General features: G+C 38.6%; 1 long non-coding RNA gene across 1 annotated transcript in view; it reads left to right on the top strand.

The window, feature by feature from the left end:
• LOC138930531 (uncharacterized) overlaps positions 1-27,083 on the top strand; it is a 526,289-nt gene that overhangs the window by 4,225 nt on the left and 494,981 nt on the right. The gene's annotated exons all lie outside the window — the stretch shown is intronic.

Raw genomic sequence — 27,083 nt, 5'->3', positions numbered from 1 at the left:
AGTTGGAACATCAAAAGATTGCCACTGTTAATTACAGAAAACCAGATATCTCTAGTTAATGAATTTAGCAGCTTTTCTATATTTGGGAAGATACAAGACTCTGGGCTCATTGAAATCATTCCTTTGATATGCACCTTAGTGAATCCTGTTCCTTCCCTTGCTGAGCACCCCCTTCCCCATCCTGAGCACACCGCCCCGCCCCGCCCCCCCCCCCCCCCACCTCAGTTTGTCTCCATCCTAAATTCTCTCAGGGCTTACCTTTGGGGATGTGGTAGTGGCTGATGGCTTAATGGCCTCAGCATTCTTTGTTTGCTGATTTGGCAGGCCACACTTTTCATTCACAGTATGTAGGAAAGGACTTCTAGTCACTAGCTTGTTAGAGAAATACTCAACAATGGAAATGGAAAGGAAGAAGAGATGATTCTTAAAATACAGTGGAGTGTTGAAAAAATGTCTTGGTGTGATTGTGGGTTTTAACACTCAGCAGTGTCTCTGCCTCAGGAAGTCAAACAATGCTGATGTGAGTTGTGGAGTCTAAATCAGGGATATAGCAAAAGAAAATGCAGAAGGAAGTGTGGAATATTCCTTCGAAAAACAGCTGAGTAAGCACCTGCCTTGAAAATAAGTTACCAGTGAGCCAGACTTACATCGATGTCACTTTGAATAACTCCTAACCCAGCACCATGCATACGTATATAGTAACATGCCACTTATCAAGTCCAGTGCAGGGACCAACAACCAGTATATTCAAACTTGTGTATTCATAAATTTTGATTCTCTTGTCAAGACTAATTACTCATTTAAATAAAAGTTCGTATGAATTAGGACCATGAGTGGCTCTCAGTAACTGAAAACATGTCTCACATTTCAAAAGTATGTTTAGATTTTTATATAGCAAAAGGATCCCTGTAATCAAGGCATAAGGTCTTAAATAGCAATTAATCTTAATAAAATAAGCACAGAGACTCACATCACGGATTAGTTAAGGACTTTGCTGTGCTTACCACTAATAAGAATACGGAGGGGACTGACCCTGGGCAAATTTATTAAGTGCAATTTCAGAATCACAGATTAGAAAACACTGGGCTAGTGAGAAGGGCCTCGCTTGAGGTTCCATGATAGTTAGCGACAGAGACAAGTCTGTGACTGACTGTGTGTGGTCTCGTGTGGTCTCAGGAAATGTAGGTTTAGTTTTTATTCTGTCTGCTCCATCCTCAACTTATTAAAATCTGCCCTTGTGAAGTGGTGTGATCTTCCTTAATCCAAATACCAGTGTGTTTTCTCTCCCAGGAATAGTTCTGTCTTCAGCCTGTTTTTCCAGTTGTGAACGAAAGACTCTTATCTCCTTAGTAAAGAGAGTTCAAGCATGAGGAGGCAGGTATTTCTCTGTGATAAAGACTTACTAAGCCCACCAAATCACCCCACTTACAGATCAGGCCTTGTGAATCTATGAAGGCTGTTTGTTTTTCCTGCCTATTCAAGGATGGCCTTTTTTTTTTTTTTTTTTCCAGGAAGTGTGGTTAGTCGCTAAGTTGTGTCTGACTCTTTGTGACCCCATGGACTGTAGCCCGACAGGCTCCTCTGTCTGTGGGATTTCCCAGGCAAGATTGCTGGAATGTGTTGCCATGTCCTCCTTCAGGGGATCTTCCCAACTCAGGGATTAAACCCAGGTCTCCTGCATTGCAGGCAGATTCTTTACTGTCTGAGCCATCAGGGAAGGCTCAATTTCAGGGAGGGCTTGGTATAAAAATAAAATTTTAATTTGAGATTTTTTTCTCTAGGGGGTTTGTTGGTGTGAAGGAATATCTGGTGAACTGTGCTTTTATTTTTGATCCGTGACACAGGTCCTTATGGATAGAATAATGAGGGGCTAGCTATGGAAGCTTCTTGGAGAATAGGTTATGCTACAGAGTGTAGACTTTGGAGTCAGACCTGGGTTTGAACTATACAGCTCCATGTAGTATTAGTTATGAAAATTAAGTTACATGGACCTTGGTTTGCTGATCTATGAAATAGCGATAATGACCCATGGTATTGTTTAGTGGCTTTAATTGGATAATACATAAGCTTAACCTTAGCACAGAACCTAATATATTGCAGTAGCTCAAACAATTGCTAATTTCCTTTCTTTTCCCTTCTACTTTCTTGTATTGGGGTGACACATATAACATAAAATTGACCATCTTAAACTGTCTACCATTAAATTGGGGATGAGTTTAGGAGGGATACAAAATTCAGTCCATAGCAACCACATTTTGTATTATCTATTCATCAAGTGATGGACATTTAGTTGTTTCTACCTTTTTACTATTTTCAGTAATGCTGCTCTGAACTTTCATGTACAAATATTTGTTTGGATACCTGTCTTCAATTATTTTTGGTACATACATGTCTAGGAGTGGAATTTCTGGGTCATATGGTAATTTTATGTTTAACTGTTTGAGAAACAACCAAATTGTTTTCCACAGTGGTTGCACCATTTTACATTCCCACCAATAGTGTACAAAGGTTCTAATTTCTCTACATCCTTGTCAATACTTGTTCTTTTCTTTTTTTTTTTTTCCTATTACAGGCATCCTAGTGGGTGTGAAGTAGTATTTTATTTAGATTTTTATTTGAATTTCCATAATGATTAGTGATGCTGAACATCTTTGCATGTACTTGTCAGCCAGTGTATATATCTTTTCTTAATTAAAAAAAATTTTTTTAATCTAATATATGTCTTTTTTGGAGAAATGTCTGTTTATCCTTCAGCCATTTTTAAATTGAGTCAGTTTCCTGTTATTTGTTGAGTTGTAAGATTTCTTTATATATTCTAGATACTAGACCCTTATGAAATGTATGATTTGTGAATATTTTATCTCATTCTGTAGTTTGTCTTTTTACTTTCTTGGTAGTATTCTCTGATATACAAAATGTTTTAATTTTGACTAAGTCCAGTTTATCTATTTTTGTGTTGTTGCTTGTGTTTTAGGTATCATATTTAAGAAACTATCAATCGCATTATTTAAGGTCATGAAGATTGCCCCCATATTATCTTCTATTATCTTCAATTTATGGTTTTAGCTTTTATGTTTAGGCCTTTGACTTATTTTGAGTTAATTTTTGTTTATTATGTGAGATACGGGTCCAATTTCATTTTTTGCATATGAATATCTAGTTGATCCAGCACCATTTGTTGAAGAGACTGTTCTTTCTCTATGGGATGATCTTGGCACACTGTCAAAAATCAATTTGCCCTAGAGGTATGGCTTTATTTCTGGACCCTGAATTCTATTCCACTGGTATAATTTATCTATGTGCCAGTATCACATTTTTTTGATTACTGTAGCTTTGTATTTAGTTTTCATATAGCAAAGTATGAGGCTTCTAACATTGTTCTTTTTCATGATAAATTTGGCTATTCAGAGTCCACCAATTCCATATAAATTTCCATTTCCATTTTTTCAAAATGGGCTAGTATTTCCATTTCTTAAAAAAAGGGCTTTAGGATTTTGATAATGATTATATTGAATCTATAAATCACTTTGGGAAGTATCTTAATAATATTGTCTTCCAATCTATAACACATGATGTTTTTCTTTTCATTGACTTTTTTTTTTTAATTTCCTTTAGCAGTGTTTTGTAGTTTTTGGTGTGTAAATCTTATACTTTGGTTAAATTTATTTCAATGTATTTTAATCTTTTTGATGCTGTTGAAAATTTAATTGTTTTCTTAATTTTATTTTTGCATTACTCATTCCTAATCTATAGAAATGTGAGTGATTTTGCATATTGATATTGTATAACATTCAACTTGTCAAATTCATCCATTGACACTGACGGTTGTTTTGTTTATTCTCTAACTTTTTTTTTGTATATACGATCATGTCATCTGTGAATAGAGATAGTTTTACTTCTTCCTTTCCTATTTGTATGCTTTGTATTTCTTTTCTTGCCTAATTGGTATGGCTAAAACTTTTATTCCAATGTTGAATAGAAGTGAAAAAACATGACATCTTTATCTTCTTTCTGATCATAGGAGGAAAGCATTCAGTTTTACATAATTAAGTATAATGTTACCTGTGGGTATGTCATAAATATCCCTTATCAGGTTGATGAAATTCCTTTCTATTCCTAGCATGTTGAGTGATTTTTATCATGAAAAGATGTTGAGATTTGGCAAATGCTCTTTTTCTTTATTAATAAACATAACTGTAATTTTTCCTCCATTCTATTAATTTGATGTATTACATGGATGATTTTCTTGAACCAGCCTTACATTCTTGGGATATTTCCTATTTAGTTCAGTTCAGTTCAGTTGCTCAGTCATGTCTGACTTTTTGCAACCCCATGGACTGCAGCGCACCAGGCTTCCCTGTCCATCACCACCTCCCGGAGCTTGTTCAAATTCATGTCCATTGAGTCGGTGATGCCATCCAATCATCTCATCCTCTGTCATCCCCTTCTCCTCCTGCCTTCAATCTTTCCCAACACCAGGGTCTTTTCAAATGAATCAGCTCTTTGCATCAGGTGGCCAAAGTATTGGAGTTTCAGCTTCAGCATCAGTCCTTCCAATGAACACCCAGGACTGATCTCCTTTAGGATGCACTGGTTGGATCTCCTTGCAGTCCAATGGACTCTCAAGAGTCTTCTCCAACACCACAGTTCAAAAGCACCAATTCTTCGGCTTTCTTTACAGTCCAACTCTAACATCCATACATGACTTCTGGAAAAATCATAGCTTTGAAAAATGTCTCTGCTTTTTAATATGCTGTCTAGGTTGGTCATAGCTTTTCTTCTAAGGAGCAAGTGTCTTTTAACTTCATGGCTGCAGTCACCATTTGCAGTGATTTCCTACTTAGTCATGGTATATACTCCTTAAATATACTGCTCAATTCAGTTTACTAGTATATTGCTGATACTTTTTGAATTTATATTTAAAAGGGATATTGGTTTGTAGCTTGGTTTTTATGTCATGGTCTGGCTTTGGTAACAGAGTAATGCTGGCCTCATAGAATGAGTTGGGAAAGACTTCCAAAACTCTTTTTTTTTTTTTTTAGAGAGAGAGTTTAACAAGGATTGGTTTTCATCCTTCTTTAAACAGTCATAGCATTCACCAGTGAATTCTATGTATGATTTCACAGTAAAATCATCTGTATGGAGTTTTTCTTTCGGATATTTTTGAGTATTGATTCAATCCCTTTATCTGTTATAGGTCTGTTCAAAATTTCTGTTTCTTCTTGAGTCATATTTGATAGTTTGTGTATTCTAGGAATTTTTCAATTTTATCTTGGTTTTTTAATATTTTTTGTTGTTCTTCATTTTCTTATTGTTTTTTAGTCTTATTTTTAATATAAATTTATTTATTTTAATTGGAGGCTAATTACTTTACAATATGGTATTGGTTTTGTCATATATCAACATGAAACCGCCATGGGTGTACACGTGTTCCCCATCCTGAACTCCCCTCCCACCTCGCTCCCCATATCATTCCCTCTGGGTCATCCCAGTGCCCCAGTCCCGAGTATCCTGTTTCATGCATTGAACCTGGACTGGCGATTCGTTTCATATATGATATTATACATGTTTCAATGTGATTCTCCCAAATCATCCCACCCTCTCCCTCTCCCACAGAGTCCAAAAGACTATTCTATACATCTGTGCCTCTTTTGCTATCTCACATACAGGGTTATCGTTACCATCTTTCTAAATTCCATATATATGTGTTAGTATACTGTATTGGTGTTTTTCTTTCTGGCTTACTTCACTCTGTATAATAGGGTCCAGTTTCACCCACCTCATTAGAACTGATTCAAGTGTATTCTTTTTAATGGCTGAGTAATACTCCATTGTGTATATGTACCACGGCTTTCTTATCCATTCATCTGCTGATGGACATCTAGGTTGCTTCCATGTCCTGGCTATTATAAACAGTGCTGCGATGAACATTGGGGTCCACATGTCTCTTTCAGTTCTGGTTTCCTCGGTGTGTATGCCCAGCAGTGGGATTGTCATATGGCAGTTCTATTTCCAGTTTTTAAAGGAATCTCCACACTATTCTCCACAGTGGCTGTACTAGTTTGCATTCCCACCAACAGTGTACGAGGGTTCCCTTTTCTCCACACCCTCTCCAGCATTTATCACTTGTAGACTTTTGGATAGCATCCATTCTGACTGGCGTGAAATGGTACCTCATTGTGGTTTTGATTTGCATTTATCTGATAATAAATGATGTTGAGCATCTTTTCACATGTTTGTTAGCCATCTGTATGTCTTCTTTGGAGAAATGTCTGTTTAGTTCTTTGGGCCATTTTTTGATTGGGTCGTTTATTTTTCTGGAATTGAGCTGCAGGAGTTGCTAGTATATTTTTAAGACTAGTTCTTTGTCAGTTGCTTCATTTGCTATTATTTTCTGCCATTCTGAAGGATGTCTTTTCACCTTGCTTATAGTTTCCTTTATTGTGCAGAAGCTTTTAATTCTAATTAGGTCCCATTTGTTTATTTTTGCTTTTATTTCCAGTATTCTGGGAAGTGGGTCATAGAGGATCCTGCTGTTATTTACGTTGGAGAGTGTTTTGTCTGTGTTCTCCTCTAGGAGTTTTTGTTGTTGTTGTTGTTGTTTTGTTTTTACTTTATTTTGCTTTACAATACTGTATTGGTTTTGCCATACTTTGACATGAATCCACCATGGGTATAATTGCGATCCCAAACATGAATATAGTCTCTGGTCTTACATTTAGATCTTTAATCCATTTTGAGTTTATTTTTGTGTATGGTGTTAGAAAGTGTTCTAGTTTCATTCTTTTACAAGTGGATGACCAATTTTCCCAGCACCACTTGTTAAAGAGATCGTCTTTAATCCATTGTGTATATTCTTGCCTCCTTTGTCAAAGATAAGGTGTCCATAGGTGCGTGGATTTATCTCTGGGCTTTCTGTTTTGTTCCATTGATCTATATTTCTGTCTTTGTGCCAGTACCATACTGTCTTGATGACTGTGTCTTTGTAGTAGAGCCTGAAGTCAGGCAGGTTGATTCCTCCAGTTCCATTCTTCTTTCTCAAGACTGCTTTGGTTATTTGAGGTTTTTTGTATTTCCATACAAATTGTGAAATTATTTGATCTAGCTCTGTGAAAAATACCATTGGTAGCTTGATAGGGATTGCATTGAATCTATAGATTGCTTTGGGTAGTATACTCATTTTCACTATATTGATTCTTCCAATCCATGAACATGGTATATTTCTCCATCTATTAGTGTCCTCTTTGATTTCTTTCACCAGTGTTTTATAGTTTTCTATATATAGGTCTTTAGTTTCTTTAGGTAGATATATTCCTAAGTATTTTATTCTTTTTGTTGCAATGGTGAATAGAATTGTTTCCTTAATTTCTCTTTCTATTTTCTCATTATTCGTGTATAGGAATGCAAGGGAGTTCTCTGTGTTGATTTTATATCCTGCAACTTTACTCTATTCATTGATTACCTCTAGTAATTTTCTCGTGGAGTCTTTAGGGTTTTCTATGTAGAGGATCATCTCATCTGCAAACAGTGAGAGTTTTACTTCTTCTTTTCCAATTTGGATTCCTTTTATTTCCTTTTCTGCTCTGATTGCTCTGGCCAAAACTTCCAAAACTATGTTGAATAGTAGTGGTGAAAGTGGGCACCCTTGTCATCTTCCTGGCTTTAGGGGAAATGCTTTCAATTTTTTACCATTGAGGATAATGTTTGCTGTGGGTTTGTCATATATAGTGTCATTATAGGTTTTACTATGTTGAGGTATGTTCCTTCTATTCCTGCTTTCTGGAGAGTTTTTGTCATAAATGGATGTTGAATTTTGTGAAAGGCTTTCTCTGCATCTATTGAGATAATCATATGGCTTTTATTTTTCAATTTGCTAATGTGGTGTGCTACATTGATGATTTGTGGATATTGAAGAATCCTTACATCCCTGGGATAAAGCCCACTTGGTCATGATGTATGATCTTTTTAATGTGTTGTTGGATTCTGACTGCTAGAATTTTGTTAAGGATTTTTGCACCTATGTTCATCAGTGATATTGGCCTGTAGTTTTCTTTTTTGTGGTATCTTCATCAGGTTTTGGTATTAGGGTGATGGTGGCCTCATAGAATGAGTTTGGAAGTTTAACTTCCTCTGCAATTTTCTGGAAGAGTTTGAGCAGGATAGGTGTTAGCTCTTCTCTAAATTTTTGGTAGAATTCAGCTGTGAAGCCGTCTGGACCTGGGCTTTTGTTTGCTGAAAGATTTCTGATTACAGCTTCAATTTCCATGCTTATGATGGGTCTGTTAAGATTTTCTGTTTCTTCCTGGTTCACTTTTGGAAAGTGGTACTTTTCTAAGAATTTGTCCATTTCTTTCAAGTTGTCCATTTTATTGGCATATAATTGGTGATAGTAGTCTCTTATGATCCTTTGTATTTCTGTGTTGTCCATTGTGATCTCTCCAGTTTCATTTCTAATTTTATTGATTTGATTTTTCTCCCTTTGTTGATGAGTCTGGCTAATGGTTTGTCAATTTTATTTATCCTCTCAAAGAACCAGCTTTTGTCTTTGTTGATTTTGGCTATGGTCTGTTTTCTTTCTTTTGCATTTATTTCTGCCCTCACTTTTAAGATTTCTTTCCTTCTACTAACCCTGGGGTTCTTCATTTCTTCCTTTTCTAGTTGCTTTAGGTGTAGAGATAGGTTATTTATTTGACTTTTTTCTTGTTTCTTGAGGTATGCCTGTATTGCTCTGAACCTTCCCCTTAGCACTGCTTTTAAAATGTCCCACAGGTTTTGGGTTGTTGTGCTTTCATTTTCATTCATTTCTATGCATATTTTTATTTCTTTTTTTGATTTCTTCTGTGATTTGTTGGTTACTCAGCAGCGTGTTATTCAGCCTCCATATGCTGGAATTTTAAATAGTTTTTCTCCTGTAATTGAGATCTAATCTTACTGCATTGTGGTCAGAAAAGATGGTTGGAATGATTTCAATTTTTTTTTTTTTTTGCATTTACTAAGACTAGATTTATGGCCTAGGATGTGATCTATCCTGGAGAAGGTTTGGTGTGCGCTTGAAAAAAAGGTGAAATTCATTGTTTTGCGGAAAAATGTCCTATAGATATCAATTATGTCTAACTGGTCAATTGTATCATTTAAAGTTTGTGTTTCCTTGTTAATTTTTTATTTAGTTGATCTATCCGTAGGTGTGAGTGGGGTATTAAAATCTCCCACTATTATTGTGTTATTGTTAATTTCCTCTTTCATACTTGTTAGCATTTGTCTTACATATTGTGGTGGTCCTATGTTGGGTGCATATATATTTATAATTGTTATATCATCTTCTTGGATTGATCCTTTGATCATTATGTAGTGGCCTTCTTTGTCCCTTTTCACAGCCTTTGTTTTAAAGTCTATTTTATCTGATACGAGTATTGCTATTCCTGCTTTCTTTTGGTCTCTATTTGCATGGAATATCTTTTACCAGCCCTTCACTTTCAGTTATATGCGTCCCTTGTTTTGAGATGGGTCTCTTGTAGACAATATATATAGGGGTCTTGTTTTTTATCCATTCAGCCAGTCTTTGATTTTTGGTTGGGGCATTCAACCCATTTACGTTTAAGGTAATTATTAATAAGTATGATCCCATTGCCATTTACTTTATTGTTTTGGATTCGAGTTTATACACCCTTTTTGTGCTTCCTGTCTAGAGAAGATCCTTTAGCATTTGTTGGAGAGCTGGTTTTGTGGTGCTAAATTCTCTCAGCTTTTGCTTGTCTGTAAAGCTTTTGATTTCTCCTTCATCTTTGAAGGAGATCCTTGCTGGGTACAGTAATCTGGGCTGTAGGTTATTTCCTTTCATCACTTTAAGTGTGTCCTGCCATTCCCTCCTGGTCTAAAGAGTTTCTAATGAAAGATCAGCTGTTATCCTTATGGGAATTCCCCTGTGTGTTATTGGTTGTTTTTCCCTTGCTGCTTTTAATATTTGTTCTTTGTGTTTGATCTTTATTAATTTGATTAATATGTGTCTTGGAGTGTATTGCCTTGGGTTTATCCTGTTTGGAACTTTCTGGGTTTCTTGGACTTGGGTGATTATTTCCTTCCCCATTTTAGGGAAGTTTTCAACTATTATCTCCTCAATTATTTTCTCGTGGTCTTTCTTTTTGTCTTCTTCTTCTGGGACTCCTATGATTCGAATGTTGGGGCATTTAACATTGTCCTGTAGGTCTCTGAGATTGTCCTCATTTCTTTTAATTCGTTTTTCTTTTTTCCTCTCTGATTCATTTATTTCTACCATTCTATCTTCTACCTCACTAATCCTATCTTCTGCGTCCATTATTCTACTATTTGTTCCCTCCAGAGTGTTTTTGATCTCATTTATTCCCTGGTGGTGCAGAGGTTAAACTGTCTGCCTGCAATGTGGGAGACCTGGGTTCAATCCCTGGGTTGGGAAGATCCCCTGGATAAGGAAATGGCAACCCACTCCAGTATTCTTGCCTGGAAAATCCCATGGACAGAGGAGCTTGGTGGGCTACAGTCCACGGGTCACAAAGAGTCGGACACGACTGAGCGACTTCACTTTCACTTTCACTTTCATTGCATTATTTATTATATATTGACTCTTTTTTATTTCTTCTGGGTCTTTGTTAAACCTTTCTTGCATATTCTCAATCCTTGTCTCCCAACTGTTTATCTGTGATTCCATTTTGTTTTCAAGATTTTGGATCATTTTCACTATCATTATTCAGAATTCTTTATCAGGTAGATTCCCTATCTCTTCCTCTTTTGTTTGGTTTGGTGTGCATTTATCCTGTTCCTTTACCTGCTGGTATTCCTCTGTCTCTTTCTCTTGTTTATATTGCTGTGTTTGGGGTGGTCTTTGTGTATTCTGGCAGTTTGTTGATTTCTATTTATTGTGGAATTTCCTCGCTGTGGGTGGGGTTGTACAGGTGGCTTGTTAAGCTTTCCTGGTTACGGAAGCTTGTGTCAGTGTTCTGGTGGGTGGAGCTGGATTTCTTCTCTCTGGAGTGCAATGAAGTGTTCCATAATGAGTTATGAGATGTCAGTGGGTTTGGAGTGACTTTGGGCAGCCTGTATATTGAAGCTCAGGGCTGTGTTCCTGTGTTGCTGGGGAATTTGCATGGTATGTCTTGCCCTGGAACTTGTTGGCCCTTAGCTGGTGCTTGGTTTCAGTGTAGGTATGGAGGCGTTTGATGAACTCCTGTCAATTAATGTTCCCTGGAGTCAGGAGTTCTCTGGTGTTCTTAGGATTTGGACTTAAGCCTCCTGCTTCTGGTTTTTAGTCTTATTTTTACAGTAGCCTCAAGACTTCTCCATCTATACAGCACCGTTGATAAAATATCTAGGTTAGAGGTGAAAAGTTTCTCTAGATTGAGGGACACCCAGAGAGGTTCACAGAGTTACATGGAGAAGAGAAGAGGGAGGAGGGAGATAGAGGTGACCAGGATGAGATGAGGTGGAATCAAAAGAGGAGAGAGCAAACTAGCCAGTAATCACTTCCTTATGTGTGCACCACAGTCTGGGCCGCTCAGAGATGTTCACGGAGTTACACAGAGAAGAGAAGAGGGAAGAAGGAGACAGAGGTGGCCAGGAGGATAAAAGGGGGACTCAAAAGGAGAGAGACAGATCCAGCCAGTAATCTGTTCCCTTAATGTTCTCCACCGTCCAGAACACACAAAGAGATTCACAGAGTTGGGTAGCGAAGAGAAGGGGGAGGGAGGAGATAGAGGTGACCTGGTGGAGAAAAAGGAGAGTCCAAAGGTGGAGAGAACAATCAGGCCAGTGATCTCGCTCCCAAGTAAAAATGGGCAGTGAAGATTGGGTTCTTAAAGGTACAAAATTGATAACAAATACCAAAAATCAAAGATTAAAAATCTAGAGTTTGGCTTTTCAAAAATACAGTATTAAAGAAAAAAGTCACAAAAATTATAAAATATATTTATATGAAGTTTGCTTTAAAAAATAGGTTCTCTTTTTTTTGCAAAGTTATAAAAATGAAAATTAAAGGAGTAATATAGAACTTAAAATTTTTACAAAATTAAAGAATGATAGTAAAAAAGTAAAAATATATCTAGGACTTTCTCTGGTGTTGTTATGGGCAGTGTGTGGTCAGTTCATTTTCAGATAGTTCCTTGATCTGGCTTATATTTCTCAAGAGCTATAGGCCCCTTCCTATGTAGTCGGTACTAACTACAGGGTTTTAATCTATTGCACCTGTCACTTCCAAGGACATTCCCTCTGTTTTAGCTTCTTCTGTTTGCTGGTCTCTTCAGTGTCTAATTTCTGCCCTGACGAGAGGGGGCTGTGGTGGACACTTTTTTAGGCTCACTTGTTCAGTTGTGCTGTGGGGAGGGAGGGACGCTGCAAACAAATAACACTGGAGCATGATCACAGTGTCTCAGCCACACTGGGTTTGCCCCCACTCACAGTGTGTGTGCTTTCCCTGTGTACACTGCTTAGGCTCTAGATTGCTCTGCTGGGAACTGTCTGAGGCTGGCCCTGGGTTGTATGCACTTCCCAGGTCTAAGTAGCTCAGGTTCTGGTACTTGGGTAATCCTCAGAGGCGCAGATTTGGTTGGGCCTGCGTTTTGTGCCCTTCCCAGGTCCGAGCAGCTCAGGTGATCAGGTGTTTGGTAGCATGGTCGCTGTGACTTATTGCCTCCCCCAACTCTGCCGTTCATTTTTCTCGATGTACAACCGGCACACCTTCTAAGGCGGATGTTGACCATCCAGCATCCCAAGAACTCTTGGTTAGCAAGGAAGCCTGCTTGCAGTTTGGCAGATAATGCCTTTCTTGGGCTGCAATTGCCCCCTTCCGGCTCTGGTTGCCCTTGCCTGCCTGCTACCAGGGGGGATGGGTCGGTCTGCAGCCAGCTAGCTCTGCTCAGCCCTTTGTTCTATGAGCGGGCCTTGCAGTGTCTTAGGTTAGGGATTTTCACGTGGTAGCTATCCCACAGGCTGGTTTGCTATCCCAAGTTAGTTCCCTCAGATTACCCTTGGGGCATTCAGGCCTGGTCCTTATGCTAAGCAATGAAGCCCGTGCCTCCCTGCCCAGCCCCAGCTTGCTAGTGGCAGATGCAGTCATCTGTGCTGCTTCTCCACTGGGGGAGTTACCGTTGGGCATGTAATCTGTGAGTTTTCATTATTTATTTATTTATCCTCCCAGTTATGTTGCCCTCTGTGGTTCCAAGGCTCACCACAGACTCAGCAGTGAGAGTGTTTCCTGGTGTTTGGAAACTTCTTTCTTTTTTAAGACTCCCATCCCAGGACAGAGCTCCATTCCTACCTCTTTTGTCTCTCTTTTTATCTTTTATATTTTTTCCTACCTCCTTTTGAAGACAGTGGGCTGCTTTTCTGGGTGCCTGATGTCCTCTGCCAGCATTCAAAGGTTGTTTTGTGAAATTTTCTCAGTGTTCAAATGTTCTTTTGATAAATTTGTGAGGGAGAAAGTGGTCTCCCTGTCCTGTTCCTCCACCATCTTCTGTTCTTCCTCAAATATCTTGATATACAACCGTTTCTTTTATTTTATGGTCTTTTAAATTTCTGTTAGGTTTCCCTGGTTGCTCAGAGGATAAAGCATCTGCCTGCCGTGCAGGAGACCCGGGTTCGATCCCTGGGTTGTGAAGATCCCCTGGAGAAGGAAATGGCAACCCACTCCAGTATTCTTGCCTGGAGAATCCCATGGAGAGAGGAGCCTGGCAGGCTACAGTCCACGGGGTTGCAAAGAGTCAGACACAACTGAGCGACTTCACACACAAATTTCTGTTATATTAGTAATAATGTCCCCACTTTCATTTTTTACTTTAATAATTTAAGCTTTTATTTTGTTCTTTCTTAGTCAATCTAAATAAATGTTGTTAATCTTGGTTGATCTTTCCCAAAACACAACTTTATTTATTGATTTCTATTGCTTTTTTTTCTATCTTTGATTTATGTATCTTTAATCTTTATCATTTCTTTCTTTCTACTAGATTTGGGTTTAGTTTGTTCTTTTTCTAGTTCTTCAAAGTATAAAGTTAGGTTATTGATTTGACTTCTATTTTAACATAGGTGTTTACAATATAAATGTACCTTGGAGCCCTTCATTCACTGCATCACTTAAGTTTTGGTGTGATGCATTTTCATTCTTAAAGTATTTTAAATTTTTCTCTTATGATTTCTTCTTTGAGACTTTTGTTGTTCAAGGGTTTGATGTTTAGTGTCTGTCTACAAAATTTCTTTCTATTATTGATGTTTATTCTTAGCCCCTCTCCATTGTGGTTGGTGAAGATACTTTGTAGGATTTTAGTATTTTAAAATTTATTGAGGGGCTTCCCTGGTGGTCCAGTGGTTAAGACTCCATGCTTCCACTGCAGGGGTCATGGGTTTTTTCCCTGGCTGGGAAACTAAGATCCCACATACCAAGCAGCATGGCAAAAAATAAATAACTAAAATAGTATAAAATAAAACTTATTGAGAATTGTTTTGTGATCTAAACTATAGTATGTTCTGAAGAAATTTCCTTTTACACTTGAGAATAATGTTTAATTTTGTTGTTTTGGGATAGAGTGTTTGCATATGGGCTTCCCAGGTGGTGCTAGTGGTAAAAAACCTGCCTGCCAATGCAGGAGACGTAAAAGACATGGGTTTGATCCCTGGGTCAGGAAGATCCCCCGGAGGAGGGCATGGAAACCCACTCAAGTATCCTTACTTGGAGAATCCCATGGACAGAGGAACCTGATGAGCTGGCTACAGTCCATAGGGTCACAAAGAGTCAGACAGCACTGAAGCAACTTTGCACACAACACAAGCATGTTTGGCATGTATCTATTACATCTAGTTAGCTTATAGAGTATTCAAGTCCTCTGTTTTGTTAACCTTTTCTGTCTCATCATTCTAATCATTATTGAAAGTTGGATATTGAAGGCTCCAAGTATTATTGTAGAACTATCTACATCTCCCTTCAATTCTTGAATCATATATTTTGAATCTCTGTTGTTTGGCATATATATGTTTATATGATTATATCTTCTTGATGAATTGGCCCTTTTATCAGTATGTAATATCCTTCTTTGTCCCTTATAACAATTTTTTTGGACTCAGAGGGAGAGGGAGAGGGTGGGATGATTTGGGAGAATGACATTCTAACATGTATACTATCATGTGAATTGAATCGCCAGTCTATGTCTGACGCAGGATGCAGCATGCTTGGGGCTGGTGCATGGGGATGACCCAGAAAGATGTTATGGGGAGGGAGGTGGGAGGGGGGTTCATGATTGGGAATGCATGTAAGAATTAAAGATTTTAAAATTTAAAAACTAAAAAACTAAAAAAAATAAAATAAAATAAATAAATTTAAAAAAAAAACAAAACAATTTTTGGCTTAAAAATCTGTTTCCCCCCCCCCCCCCGATATGAGTATATTCATACCAGCTCTCTTTTGGTAACTATTTGCATCAAGCATCTTTTCCATCCTTTTACTTTCAACCTATTTGTATATTTGAATCTAAAATGAGTCTGTTGTAGACAGGGTACTTGAATCATGCATTTTTTTTTGAATCATGCATTTTAAAAAATCTATTATGCCTATCTTTGTCTTTTAATTAGAAATTTCAATCATTTACACTTCAAGTCATTACTGATGAGGAAGAACTTACTTGTGCCCTGTTGCTATTCTTTTCCTATACATCATATATATTTTTTTGTCCCTCAGTTCTTCTATTTCTATCTTATTTTTTGTTTGATTGACTTCCCCTTCAGCTTTGGGATTCTTCCTTATATAGGACTGATAAAGGAAAGTATACACCTGTTCTTCTACATTTGTTCAGTAACTGTGTAATAGCACACTCTCACCTCCTTCTGTATCAACTTCTACATCATCTCTCATAGGCATGCAAATGAGCCTCTCTGGTCCCTACCACTCACTCTCATACCTATCCACTTAAATGTTCAACCATCAATGCAAGCTCAGTGGTTCTGAAGTTGACTACCTCTCCCCACAAAATCCATTTTGTTTTAATAAGTAAAATATAATCACTTTTATCATCCCAGTCTCCTAGACATAAGTTGATCTTGGCTTCTCCCCTCTCACTTATTCCCCTACTTCCATAAAATCACTAAGGTTTTTGTTTTTTTTCAGCAATTTCTCCTTTTCACTTGAATTTGGGATGTTTTGAGGGCAAAATTCCAGACAAAAGTAATAGTATGTGAAGACTCTTTGGAAAAGCATGCTATGTTCAAGAAAGTGAAATAAAATAAAGCTACTATCATGCAGATTCCAAGGAGAAAGAATGGCAAGAATAGTCAGGCACTACATTGTGCAATCATGTAAAATCGTGTGAGGACTTATCATGCTAGGGACTTTTAATTTCATCCTATGGAAAATGAGAAACCACCGAAGAAGGAGAATTACATGACCAGCAATCCATGTTAGAAGGATTACTTTGTCTATGTAGAATGGGTTAGAGGGGAGGAAGACTAGAAGAAAAGAGATGAGCTAAGAGGGTGCTAAAATAATATAAGAAAGAAGTGATGGTGGCATTGAATAAGGTAATCACATTCAGGATGCAGGAACAAAGGACAGAAGTATAAGATAGTTTGAGCATTCTTTGGCATTGCCTTTCTTTGGGATTGGGATGAAAACTGAAATTTCCCAGTCCTGTGGCCACTGCTGAGTTTTCCAAATTTGCTAGCATATTGAGTGCAGCACTTTCACAGCATCATCTTTCAGGATTTGAAATAGCTCAACTGGAATTCCATCACCTTCGCTAGCTTTGCTTGTAGTAATGCTTCCTAAGGCCCACTTGACTTCACATTCTAGAATGTCTGGCTCTAGGTGAGTAATCACACCATCGGGATTATCTGGGTCATGAAGATCTATTTTGTACAGTTCTTCTGTGTATTCTTGCCACCTCTTCTTTATATCTTCTGCTTTTATTAGGTCCCTACCATTTCTGTCCTTTATGGAGCCCATCTTTGCATGAAATGTTCCCTTGGTATCTCTGATTTTCTTGAGGAGGTCTCTAGTCTTTGCCATTCTGTTGTTTTCCTCTATTTCTTTGCATTGATCGTTGAGGAAGTCTTTCTTATCTCTCCTTGCTATTCTTTGAAACTCTGCATTCAGATGCTTATATCTTTCCTTTTCTCCTTTGCTTTTTGCTACTGTTCTTTTCACAGCTATTTGTAAGGCCTCCTCAGACAGCCATTTTGCTTTTTTGCATTTCTTTTTCTTGGGGATGGTTTTGATTCCTGTCTCCTGTACAATGTCATGAACATCCATAGTTCATCAGGCACTCTGTCTATCAGATCTAGTCCCTAAAATCTGTTTCTCACTTCTACTGTATAATCATAAAGGATTTGAATTAGTTCATACATGAATGGTCTAGTGGTTTTCCCTACTTTCTTCAATTTCAGTCTGACTTTGGCAATAAGGAGTTCATGATCTGAGCCACAGTCAGCTGCCAGTCTTGTTTTTACTGACTGTATAGAGCTTCTCCATCTTTGGCTGCAATGAATATGATCAATCAGATTTCAATGTTGACCATCTGGTGATGTCCATGTGTAGAGTCTTCTCTTGTGTTGTTGGAAGATGGTATTTGCTATGACCAGTGTGTTCTCTCTATTAGCCTTTGCCCTGCTTTATTCTGTATTCCAAGGCCAAGTTTTCCTGTTACTCCAGGTGTAGCTTGACTTCCTACTTTTGCATTCCAGTCCCCTATGAAGAAAAGGACATCTTTTTTGGGCGTTAGTTCTAGAAGGTCTTGTAGGTCTTCATAGAACTGTTCAACTTCAGCTTCTTCAGCATTACTGGTTGAGGCATAGACTTGGATTACCGTGATATTGAATGGTTTGCCTTGGAAACGAACAGAGATCATTCTGTCATTTTTGAGATTGCATCCAAGTACTGCATTTCGGACTCTTTTGTTGACCATGATGGCTACTCCATTTCTTCTAAGGGATTCCTGCCCACAGTAGTAGATATAATGGTAATCTGAGTTAAATTCACCCATTCCAGCCCATGTTAGTTGGCTGATTTCCTAGAATGTCGATGCTCACTCTTGCCATCTCCTGTTTGACCACTTCCAATTTGCCTTGATTCATGGACCTAACATACCAGCTTCCTATGCAATATTGCTCTTTACAGCATCGAACCTTGCCTCTATCACTAGTCACATCCACAACTGGATGTTGTTTTTGCTTTGGCTCTATCCCTTCATTCTTTCTGGAGTTATTTCTCCACTGATCTCCAGTAGCATATTGGGCACCTACTGACCTGGGGAGTTCCTCTTTCAGTATCCTATCATTTTGCCTTTTCATACTGTTCATGGGGTCCTCAAGGCAAGAATACTGAAGTGGTTTGCCATTCCTTTCTCCAGTGGACCACATTCTGTCAGACCTTTCCACCATGACCAGGCCATCTTGGGTGGCCCCACACAGCATGGCTTAGTTTTATTGAGTTAGACAAGGCTGTGGTCTGTGTGATCAGATTGGCTAGTTGTCTGTGATTGTAGTTTTAGTTTGTCTGCTCTCTGATCCCCTCTCTCAGTGCTTACCATCTTACTTGGGTTTCTCATACCTTGGACGTGTGGTCTCTCTTATGTCTGCTCCAGCAAAGCACAGCTGCTGCTTCTTACCGGAAATCAGTCCTGGGTGTTCATTGGAAGGAATGATGTTGAAGCTGAAACTCCAATACTTTGGCCACCTGATGCTAAGAGCTGACTCATTGGAAAAGAACCTGATGCTGGGATAGTTTGAGGGCAGGAGAAGAAGGGAATGACAGAGGATGAGATGGCTGGATGGGATCACTGACTCAATGGACATGAGTCTGAGTGAACTCCGGGAGTTGGTGATGGACAGGGAGGCCTGGTGTGCTGTATGTTCATGGGATCACAAAGAGTTAGACACAACTGAGTGACTAAAAGGAACTGATAAGATAGTTAAGAAATATAATTAATGAAACAGTAATAGATTGGGGTTTCCCTGGGAGCTCAGATAGTAAAGAATCACCTGCAGTGCAGGAGACCTAAGTTTAATCCCTGGATTGGGAAGATCCCCTGGAGGAGAGCATGGCAATCCACTCTAGTATTCTTGCCTGGAGAATCTCCATGGATAGAGGAGCCTGGTGGGCTACAGTCCATGGGGTTGCAAATAGTCGGACATGACTGAGTGACTAAGTACAGCACAGGGATAGATTGAGTGTGGTTGATGAGAGAGATGTACCTAAGATAACTTCCAAGTTTCTGGTTTGGACAAGTAGGTGAATAGTGATACAATTTTACTGAAATGGGGAAAGTGAAGACTATGCATATTTGATGAGAAGAATGAGTTCAGGTAGAATAGGAAGAGTATAAGTTGCCTGTAAGGAGGAAATCTAAGATCTAAGAGAAGATGTTAGAGTTGGTCATGTAAATATGAAGGTCAACAGAGAGTTCAAGGTTGGTGACAAGATTTGTAAGTTGTCAGCATGTAGATGGTATTTTAAAACATGTGGACTTACTTGGTGGTCCAGTGGCTAAGACTGAGCTCCCAGTGCAGGTGGCCCTGGTTCAATCCCTAGATTCTAGATTCTACATGCCACAACTAAAAGATCCCGTATGCCCCATCCAGGATCCATGATCCCACGTGATACAAGTGAGTTGGCACAGCCAAATAGCTAGTTTTTAAAAAGAGTTTCTTGAATTCATGAGTAAATAGTTAAAAGATTAAGAAAGTGATTGAGTGATATCACCTAGGGAGAGAGTATAAACAGAAGCGACTAGAGGGTTGAGCTGTGAGTCCTCCAAAATTTATGTATCAGGAAGTGAAGTCAAGGCCATCAAAGAAGACTGGAAGTACTAGAGAGAAAAGAAGAAAAATAAGAATAATATCATATTCCAAACAGCTGATGATAGTGGCCAAGGGATAAATATTTCACATGGGAATAATCAACATTATCTGATACTGCTGTGGAAGACAAAAAGTGACTAGGGGCATTAATGACATGATAGTCATGGATTCCTTGATTTTAGTTAGAATGGACTGGACTGAGGAATGAGAGAGAGGTGAGGAGATGGAAACAATGAGTATGGAAAACTTGTTTAAGACATGGAAAAAAAGAGGAAATGAAAGGAACAACTAGTTCGTGAGGCCTATGGCGTCAAGTGAGGTTGGATTTCTTTTTCAAAATAGGAGAGGCTTTGATATGATTAGATACTGCCTAGAAACAACCAATGGGAAAGGAAAGAAGGAGAAAGGAGGTAATCAGTATGGCAGGGTTCCCTAAAAGCGAGCAGGAGTGGCCTTAGAAAGGAGAGGGACATCATTTTCACTCTAACATGAATGGTGGAACAAAAGTATCAGTGTAGACTTAGATACATTTGTAGATTTCATGGTATAAAGGTGTGATGGTTTCCTTCTGACATATTTTCTTTGGAGTTTTAGGAAATGAGACCAGTTGCCGAGAGAGGGGGTTCAAGGTATGAGAACCTGGAAGTTTGAGGAGAGCAGAGAAAATAATTTTGAGAATGGGAGGTCTAGCTAAGTAAATAAACTAAAATTACCAGGCAGTGTTGAGAGTGGGTTGGTGATTTTCTAGCACAGCTCAGCAGACTGAGTGCAGATGTGCAGAAATAAGATGGTTCACTTTTCCAGGGTTTCCCCAAGTGGTATAATAGAAGTTCAGTGGATCCAGAGAGCTGGAGATATGATTAGTCACTGAATCCAAGCTTGAGATAGAGAAAAATGAACGCAAGTGGAGGGTATGAATAGGTTTTTAAAATGAAGGCAAGTGGAGGGTTCAATGTCCAGGTGGTCCCAGGGAGGTTGAAGAATATTTTGTTGAGAATTATAGTGTCCATGCAGCAGAAGGACACAAACTTTTGGTAAGAGAGTGGGGTCAGAAATTGTCATTTTAGAGAATGAACAGTTTCTGGTACTGACAACATCAGGGATGTGGCCATGAGTGTGGATGGCTGAGAAGATAATTATCTGAGAGATAATTGGAAACAGAGCTGAAGGGTTAGGGTGCTGTTTGGATCATCCCAACACCTTGGAGGTCACCCTTGGCAATGGCAGGAGTTGATATGTAAAGGAAGTTGAGGACCTAAAGTTTTCAGTGAATGGCAGAGGATAGAGATGTGGTGGAGTGTGGTGAGAAAGTGACTGAAAAATTATTGTTGCTTAGTCACTAAATTGTACCTGACTCCTTTGAGACCCTATGGACTATAGCTACCAGGCTCCTCTGTCCATCGGTTTTCCCAGGCAAGAATACTGGAGTGTGTTGCCATTTCCTTCTCCAGGGGATCTTCCCAAACCAGGGATCAAATTCACATGTCTTCTGCATTGGCAGATGGATTCTTTACCACTGAGCCACTTGAAAAGCCCTGCAGGAAAGTTGGTGCCTGATAATAAGAATGATTAGAAATAAGACTATTTAGCTGAATGGTGTTAACTTTAAAGCAGCAGTGGTTGTATGGAATCCAGAGTCACACTGCCTGAGCTTGAATTTTGATTTCACCGGAGTAATGACTGTCAAATTACTTAATCTCTGTGCCCCAGTATTTTATCTGTAAAATGGATACAATAATAATACTTGCCTCATAGGCTTGTTAAGATTATTTAGAGCAGCATCTGGTCCACAGTAATTGCTATTATGTGTTAATTTTTATGTAGCGGTCTTCTTTACAGAAGATTGGGTACCCATCTCTGATTATATTGAGAAGTAAGATTTCAACCAGCTATCCCATTTATCAGCTTAGGGGTTTTTTATTCCTCTCATCTGTGACCTTCTTACCAGGGCTATGCTGAGTATGTCAGTAGTCAGATTCTCTGACTCAGCAGGGTCATCAGCAGGGAAACCATGCCTTCTGAAGCCTAATTTGTTGAGAAAAAGACTAATGGGAAATATATTAGCAGTACCCTTAAAGACTGTATCAGTAGTGAGTGACATTGGAATTCTTAAAAGCAGAGTGACCTGGCAGGAGCTTCATCAGCACTTTTAGAGGCACAGAAAACAATCTGGAGTAACCATTCCCGGTAACCATTTTCCTATTTGGAAACCAGAGCCAGCCTCACAGTATGAGAACCTTACATGACATAACAAGGAAAGGATGTTGGGTAGGGAGGTAAAAGGGTAGATAGTTTTGCATGTTTTCTATTTTCCTCTACTTCCCCAGTAAGTGCCTACTGCTGAAAATGTACTCTTTACACCCCCTCTATCACAATGTGTTCTCTGGAAAAGATCTGATAAAATGATAATCAAAACTTATGATCCATCCAAGAGACAAATTGTACAATGATGGATGTCTTAGGTCACAGATTGAAAGGTATACTTTTAGGCATTAGTGAGCTGGAAGGGGGTAGGTGTTTTGAGGACCAGGAACCTTCTCTTTCTTCTGGCCCTGACTATTGGCCTCCTTTTTGAGAGGTACACTGTGCTAGATCTTAAATCTGAACACGATAGTTCTTGATTTAAAAAAATCTCAAGATCTGTAGGAGAGAAACAGACACTGCAAAAGGTAATCACAACATGATTAGTACTGTACCAGTGGCATGGGCAAAATGGCGATCTACAGGAGAAAGAGTGACTAGCTCCTAACCCTCTCTGTGGGGCTCAGGGAAGATTTCATGGAAAAGGTGATATTTTTAACTAGGACTTGAAGGATGAATGAATGTGCTGGAGGAAGAATACAGGGAATGGAAGATACTCTTTGCACAGAGAAAAATGTGTGCAAAAATATGGATCCCTGAAAGGATTTACTAAAAGCATATTTTCTAGTGGTGTGAAAACTCTACTATAGCTAGAAAGTGTGTGGGGAAGGTGTGGCAGGAGGTGAAGTGGAAGGAGTATCACAAATTGCTAAGGAAGTTTATTTTTATTTTTTAGATAATGAGATTTTGGTAGCTTTATGGAAAATGAAGGAGAGACTAGAGGAGCAGAGAGCTAGAATGCTGTTGGAATAGTCCAAGTAAGAGACAGTGAGCATCTCAACTAAAGCTATGTCTGTGATGCACAGAATTGAAGAGACATTTCTGAATTAAAATAATAAGATTTGGTAACTAATTGGAAATACATAGTGAGGCAGAAGGAAAAGTGAAGGATCATATTAAGGCTGGCTGTAAAGAGCCTGTTTACCAATGCAAGAGACTTAAGAGACCCACGTTCAATCCCTGGGTCAGGAGGATCCCCCGGAGAAGGGCACGTCAACTCACTTGCCCAGAGAATTCCAAAGGCAGAGGAGCCTGGCGGGTTGTAGTCCATAGGGTTGCAAAGAGTTGGACATAATTGAAGTGACTTAGCACACACACGTGTAGATATTAACCAAAATGAGGTATACTGAAGGAAGTAGGCTTAAGGGAGAATAAGACTAATTTAGTTTTGAGATAGTTGTAGGGCATTCAGCTAGGTAGTCAGAAATATAGCTCTGGGCTTCAGGAAGAAAACCTAAAGAAAAAATTATCCTGCAAAAAAAAAAGTGTGAAATTTTGCAAAAAGATAAATTAAAGTGGAGATGAAAAATAGGCCATAAAAAATCTAAAAAATACAGCAAACTAGTGAATCTAACAAAAAAGAAGCAGACTCACAGATATAGAGAACTAGTAGTTACAAGTGGGGAAAGGGAAGGGAGGGAAGAGCAATATAGGGGTAGGTGATTAAGAGGTATGAACTATTATAAATAAGCTATAAGGGCATATTGTACAACATGAGGAATGTAACCAATATTTTATAATAGCTATACTTGAAATATAACCTTTAAAATGTATGAATTGCTATATCGTATACCTGTAACTTATATAATGTTGTACATCAACTATATTTCAATAAAAATAAAAATTAAAAATAATAAGTAAATAAATAATAAAAAGAAAAGTAGGCCACAGGAATTTAGCAATAAATGGACCTTAACTAGAGCGGTTTTAGTGTGTGCGTGTGTGTGAAAGTCACTCAGTTGTGTCCGACTCTTTGAGACCCCATGGACTATACAGTCCATTGAATTCTTTAAGCTAGAATACTGGAGCGGATAGCCTTTTCCTTCTCCAGGGGATCTTCCCAACTCAGGGATCAAACCCAGGTCTCCTGCATTGTAGGCAAATTCTTTACCAGATGAGCCACAGGGGAAGTCCCTGGAAGTCCCTTAGTGTTGTGGGGGCCAGATTAACATTGCATTGATTTAAAGTTTAATTGAGAAAAGTTAGAAACAAAGAGATTGTCAAAGAATTAAGAAATAGAGTAAAATTCATGTCCAATTAAAATAAAGAGCAAGGCATAAAGTATTAATTAAGAAAAAAACACTATTCTTTATGGACAAAAGCTATAATCTACAGTAAAATATGAATCGTGATCTTTTTATACACCAAGTAATGTAGCATGGCAGTTTGTAAAACAAAGCTTATAATAAGGAGAAATTGACAAAATTATAATCCTAGTGTTAGAATTAGTTTTGGCTGTATGCAAGGAAAAACAGAATAGCAAGGGCTTAAACTGGATAGAGGTTTACTTATCCCTTGTGGAAAAGAAGTCTAGATGTAGATATTCTAGGGCTTATATCTTGCTGTTCTCTCATTATTAGCATATCACCTTATTGTCCAAAATGACTTCTTGAACTCTAGCTATCTTATTTATATTCCATGTAGGAGCAAGGGAGAACGATAGGAGCTGCCCTCAACACACATAAATCACAGTAGCCAGCACTTGCTGCTGCTGCTGCTAAATTGCTTCAGTCCTGTAGTCGTGTCCTACTCTGTGCGACCCCAGAGACAGCAGCCCACCAGGCTCCCCTGTCCCTGGGATTCTCCAGGCAAGAATACTGGAGTGGGTTGCCATTTCCTTCTCCAATGCATGAAAGTGAAAAGTGAAAGTGAAGTCGCTCAGTTGTGTCCGACTCTTCCCGCCCCCATGAACTGCAGCCCACCAGGCTCCTGCGACCATGGGATTTTCCAGGCAAGAGTACGGGAGTGGGGTGCCATTAGAGATGAGCGCTATAAAGGGGGCTAGAAAATGTGGTTTTCTATTCTGAGTGGTAATGTGTGCATGCATCCTAAGTTTGCTTCAGTCATGTCCAACTCTTTGTGACGCTATGGACTGTAACCTGCCAGGCTCCTCTGTCCATGGGATTCTCCAGGCAAGAATACTGGAGTGGGTTGCCATTTCCTTCTCCAGGGGATCTTCCCAACCCAGGGATCGAATCTGCATCTCCTGCATTGCAGGCAGGTTCTTTACCATCTGAGCCACCAGAGAAGCCCCTGAGTGGCAATACTCCTAGCTAAAAGTCAGACAGGCCTCTGCTACAGAGAAGAAAGGAAAAAATGAATGTTGGGTTGGCAAGTAGCAGTCTGCATTATAACTGTCTTAGTCTGTCACAGATCAAATAGTCAGAAAGGAAAGAAAGAAAGTGAAAATTGCTCAGGCGAATCCAACTCTCTGTGACCCCATGGACTATACAGTCCTCGGAATTCTCTAAGCCAGAGTACTTGAATGGGTAGCCTTTCCCTTCTCCAGGGGATCTTCCCTACCCAGGGATAGAACTCAGAAAAGAAAGAGAACCAACAAATAAAATCATATAATTAATAAGATTAATTTTACACATGTATCTGTATCTACACTTTTGTGCCCTCCACAGAACACATAGTTTTACTATGTGCTCATGAAGCATTTACAAAAAATATTTTAATTTTTAAGATCAAAAAAGAAACCTCAATGTATTACAAAAACAAGGGTGGCTTAGGCTATAATCTTTTACTCTCTGCTCATAACTCAATGTACCTAGATATTAAAGCACAATGGTAAATAAATAAAATCAAAACAACAGGATATTACAGGATATTAAAAAACTTACTCTAATAATTTTTGAATCAAAAGTTAAAACCAAAACTTCAATTACATATTATTTACATAATAATGATGAATGTAACATTAGCAATTTAGAGAACACATATAACACTTTATTCAGAGGAAAGTCTGCATAATTTTTTGTCAAACAGGAAAGAAGGAAACTAGATCCTGAAACTAGAAAAGGAAAATAAAATTAAATTACAAGTACATGAGTAATTTATTACTATAGATGAAAGAAGAAACAAGACAGAAAACAAACTCAGGGAAACTGATAAATAAATCTAAAAGCCAGATTTTGAAATGACACACAAGTGACAAATCCCTGGCAAGAATAATCAAGAATATAAAAGGAAAAGAAGAGTGAAGAAAAAGAAAGCACAGCATTAGAAATGTTATGTAGTTGGTTGAAGAGTGTCCCCTCTCCTCCCTAATTCATGGCCATCCAGAGGATCAGAATGTAACCTTACTGGAAATAGGGTCTAAGATAAAGTCATACTAGATTAGCATGAGCCCTAAATTCAGTGACTGGTAAACACGCAGAAGAGGGGGCACACTGAAACACAGTGATTCAGATGAGCACACAAGGAAACACAGACACAGGGAGAAGGCCCTGAAGATGGAATTATGCTGACATAAGCCGAGAAGTATTAGCCTCCAGAAGCTAGAAGAGGCAAGGAAGGTTTCTCCCCTCAGAAATTTTGGAGAGAGCTGTTGTTTAGTCATTAAGTTGCGTCCAACTCTTTTGTGAACTCATGGACCGTAGACTGCTAGGCTCTTCTGTCCGTGGGACTTCTCAGGCAAGGGAGTGAGTTTCATTTCCTTGGGATCTTCCCACCCAGGGATCAAACTCACATCTCCTGCATTGGTTGGCAGATTCTTTACCACTGAGCCACCTAGGAAGACCTTGGAGAAAGTAGGGCCCTGTATATACCCTGATTTTAGAATTTGGCTTCTAAAACTGTGAGAGAATAAAGTTTAGTTGTTTTAAGCCTCTGAATTTGTGGTACTTTATTGTGGCAGCCCTAGGAAAATAATATGGATAAAATTTTTAAAAACTGAGAGCTAAGTAATAGATTATATATGTTCTAAATATTTTACATTTTTACACCTATTAACTCATGTAATCTATACAATGCCTAGTGAAATAGGTGCTATTTTACAAATGAAAATACTGAGAGTTTAAGTAATTTGCTCAAATAAAGTATTCAAACCTAGATAGATAGATTTCAGAAACTGTGGTCTAAATTAGTACAATTAACTTTCTCTCAGACATAATATAGAATTATACATTTAAAATCTT

Source organism: Ovis canadensis, chromosome X (genome assembly GCF_042477335.2).
Source record: "Ovis canadensis isolate MfBH-ARS-UI-01 breed Bighorn chromosome X, ARS-UI_OviCan_v2, whole genome shotgun sequence".
Lineage (NCBI taxonomy): Eukaryota > Metazoa > Chordata > Mammalia > Artiodactyla > Bovidae > Ovis > Ovis canadensis.
The sequence above is the reverse complement of the archived record's forward strand: the minus strand, read 5'-3'. Positions and strand labels throughout refer to the sequence as shown.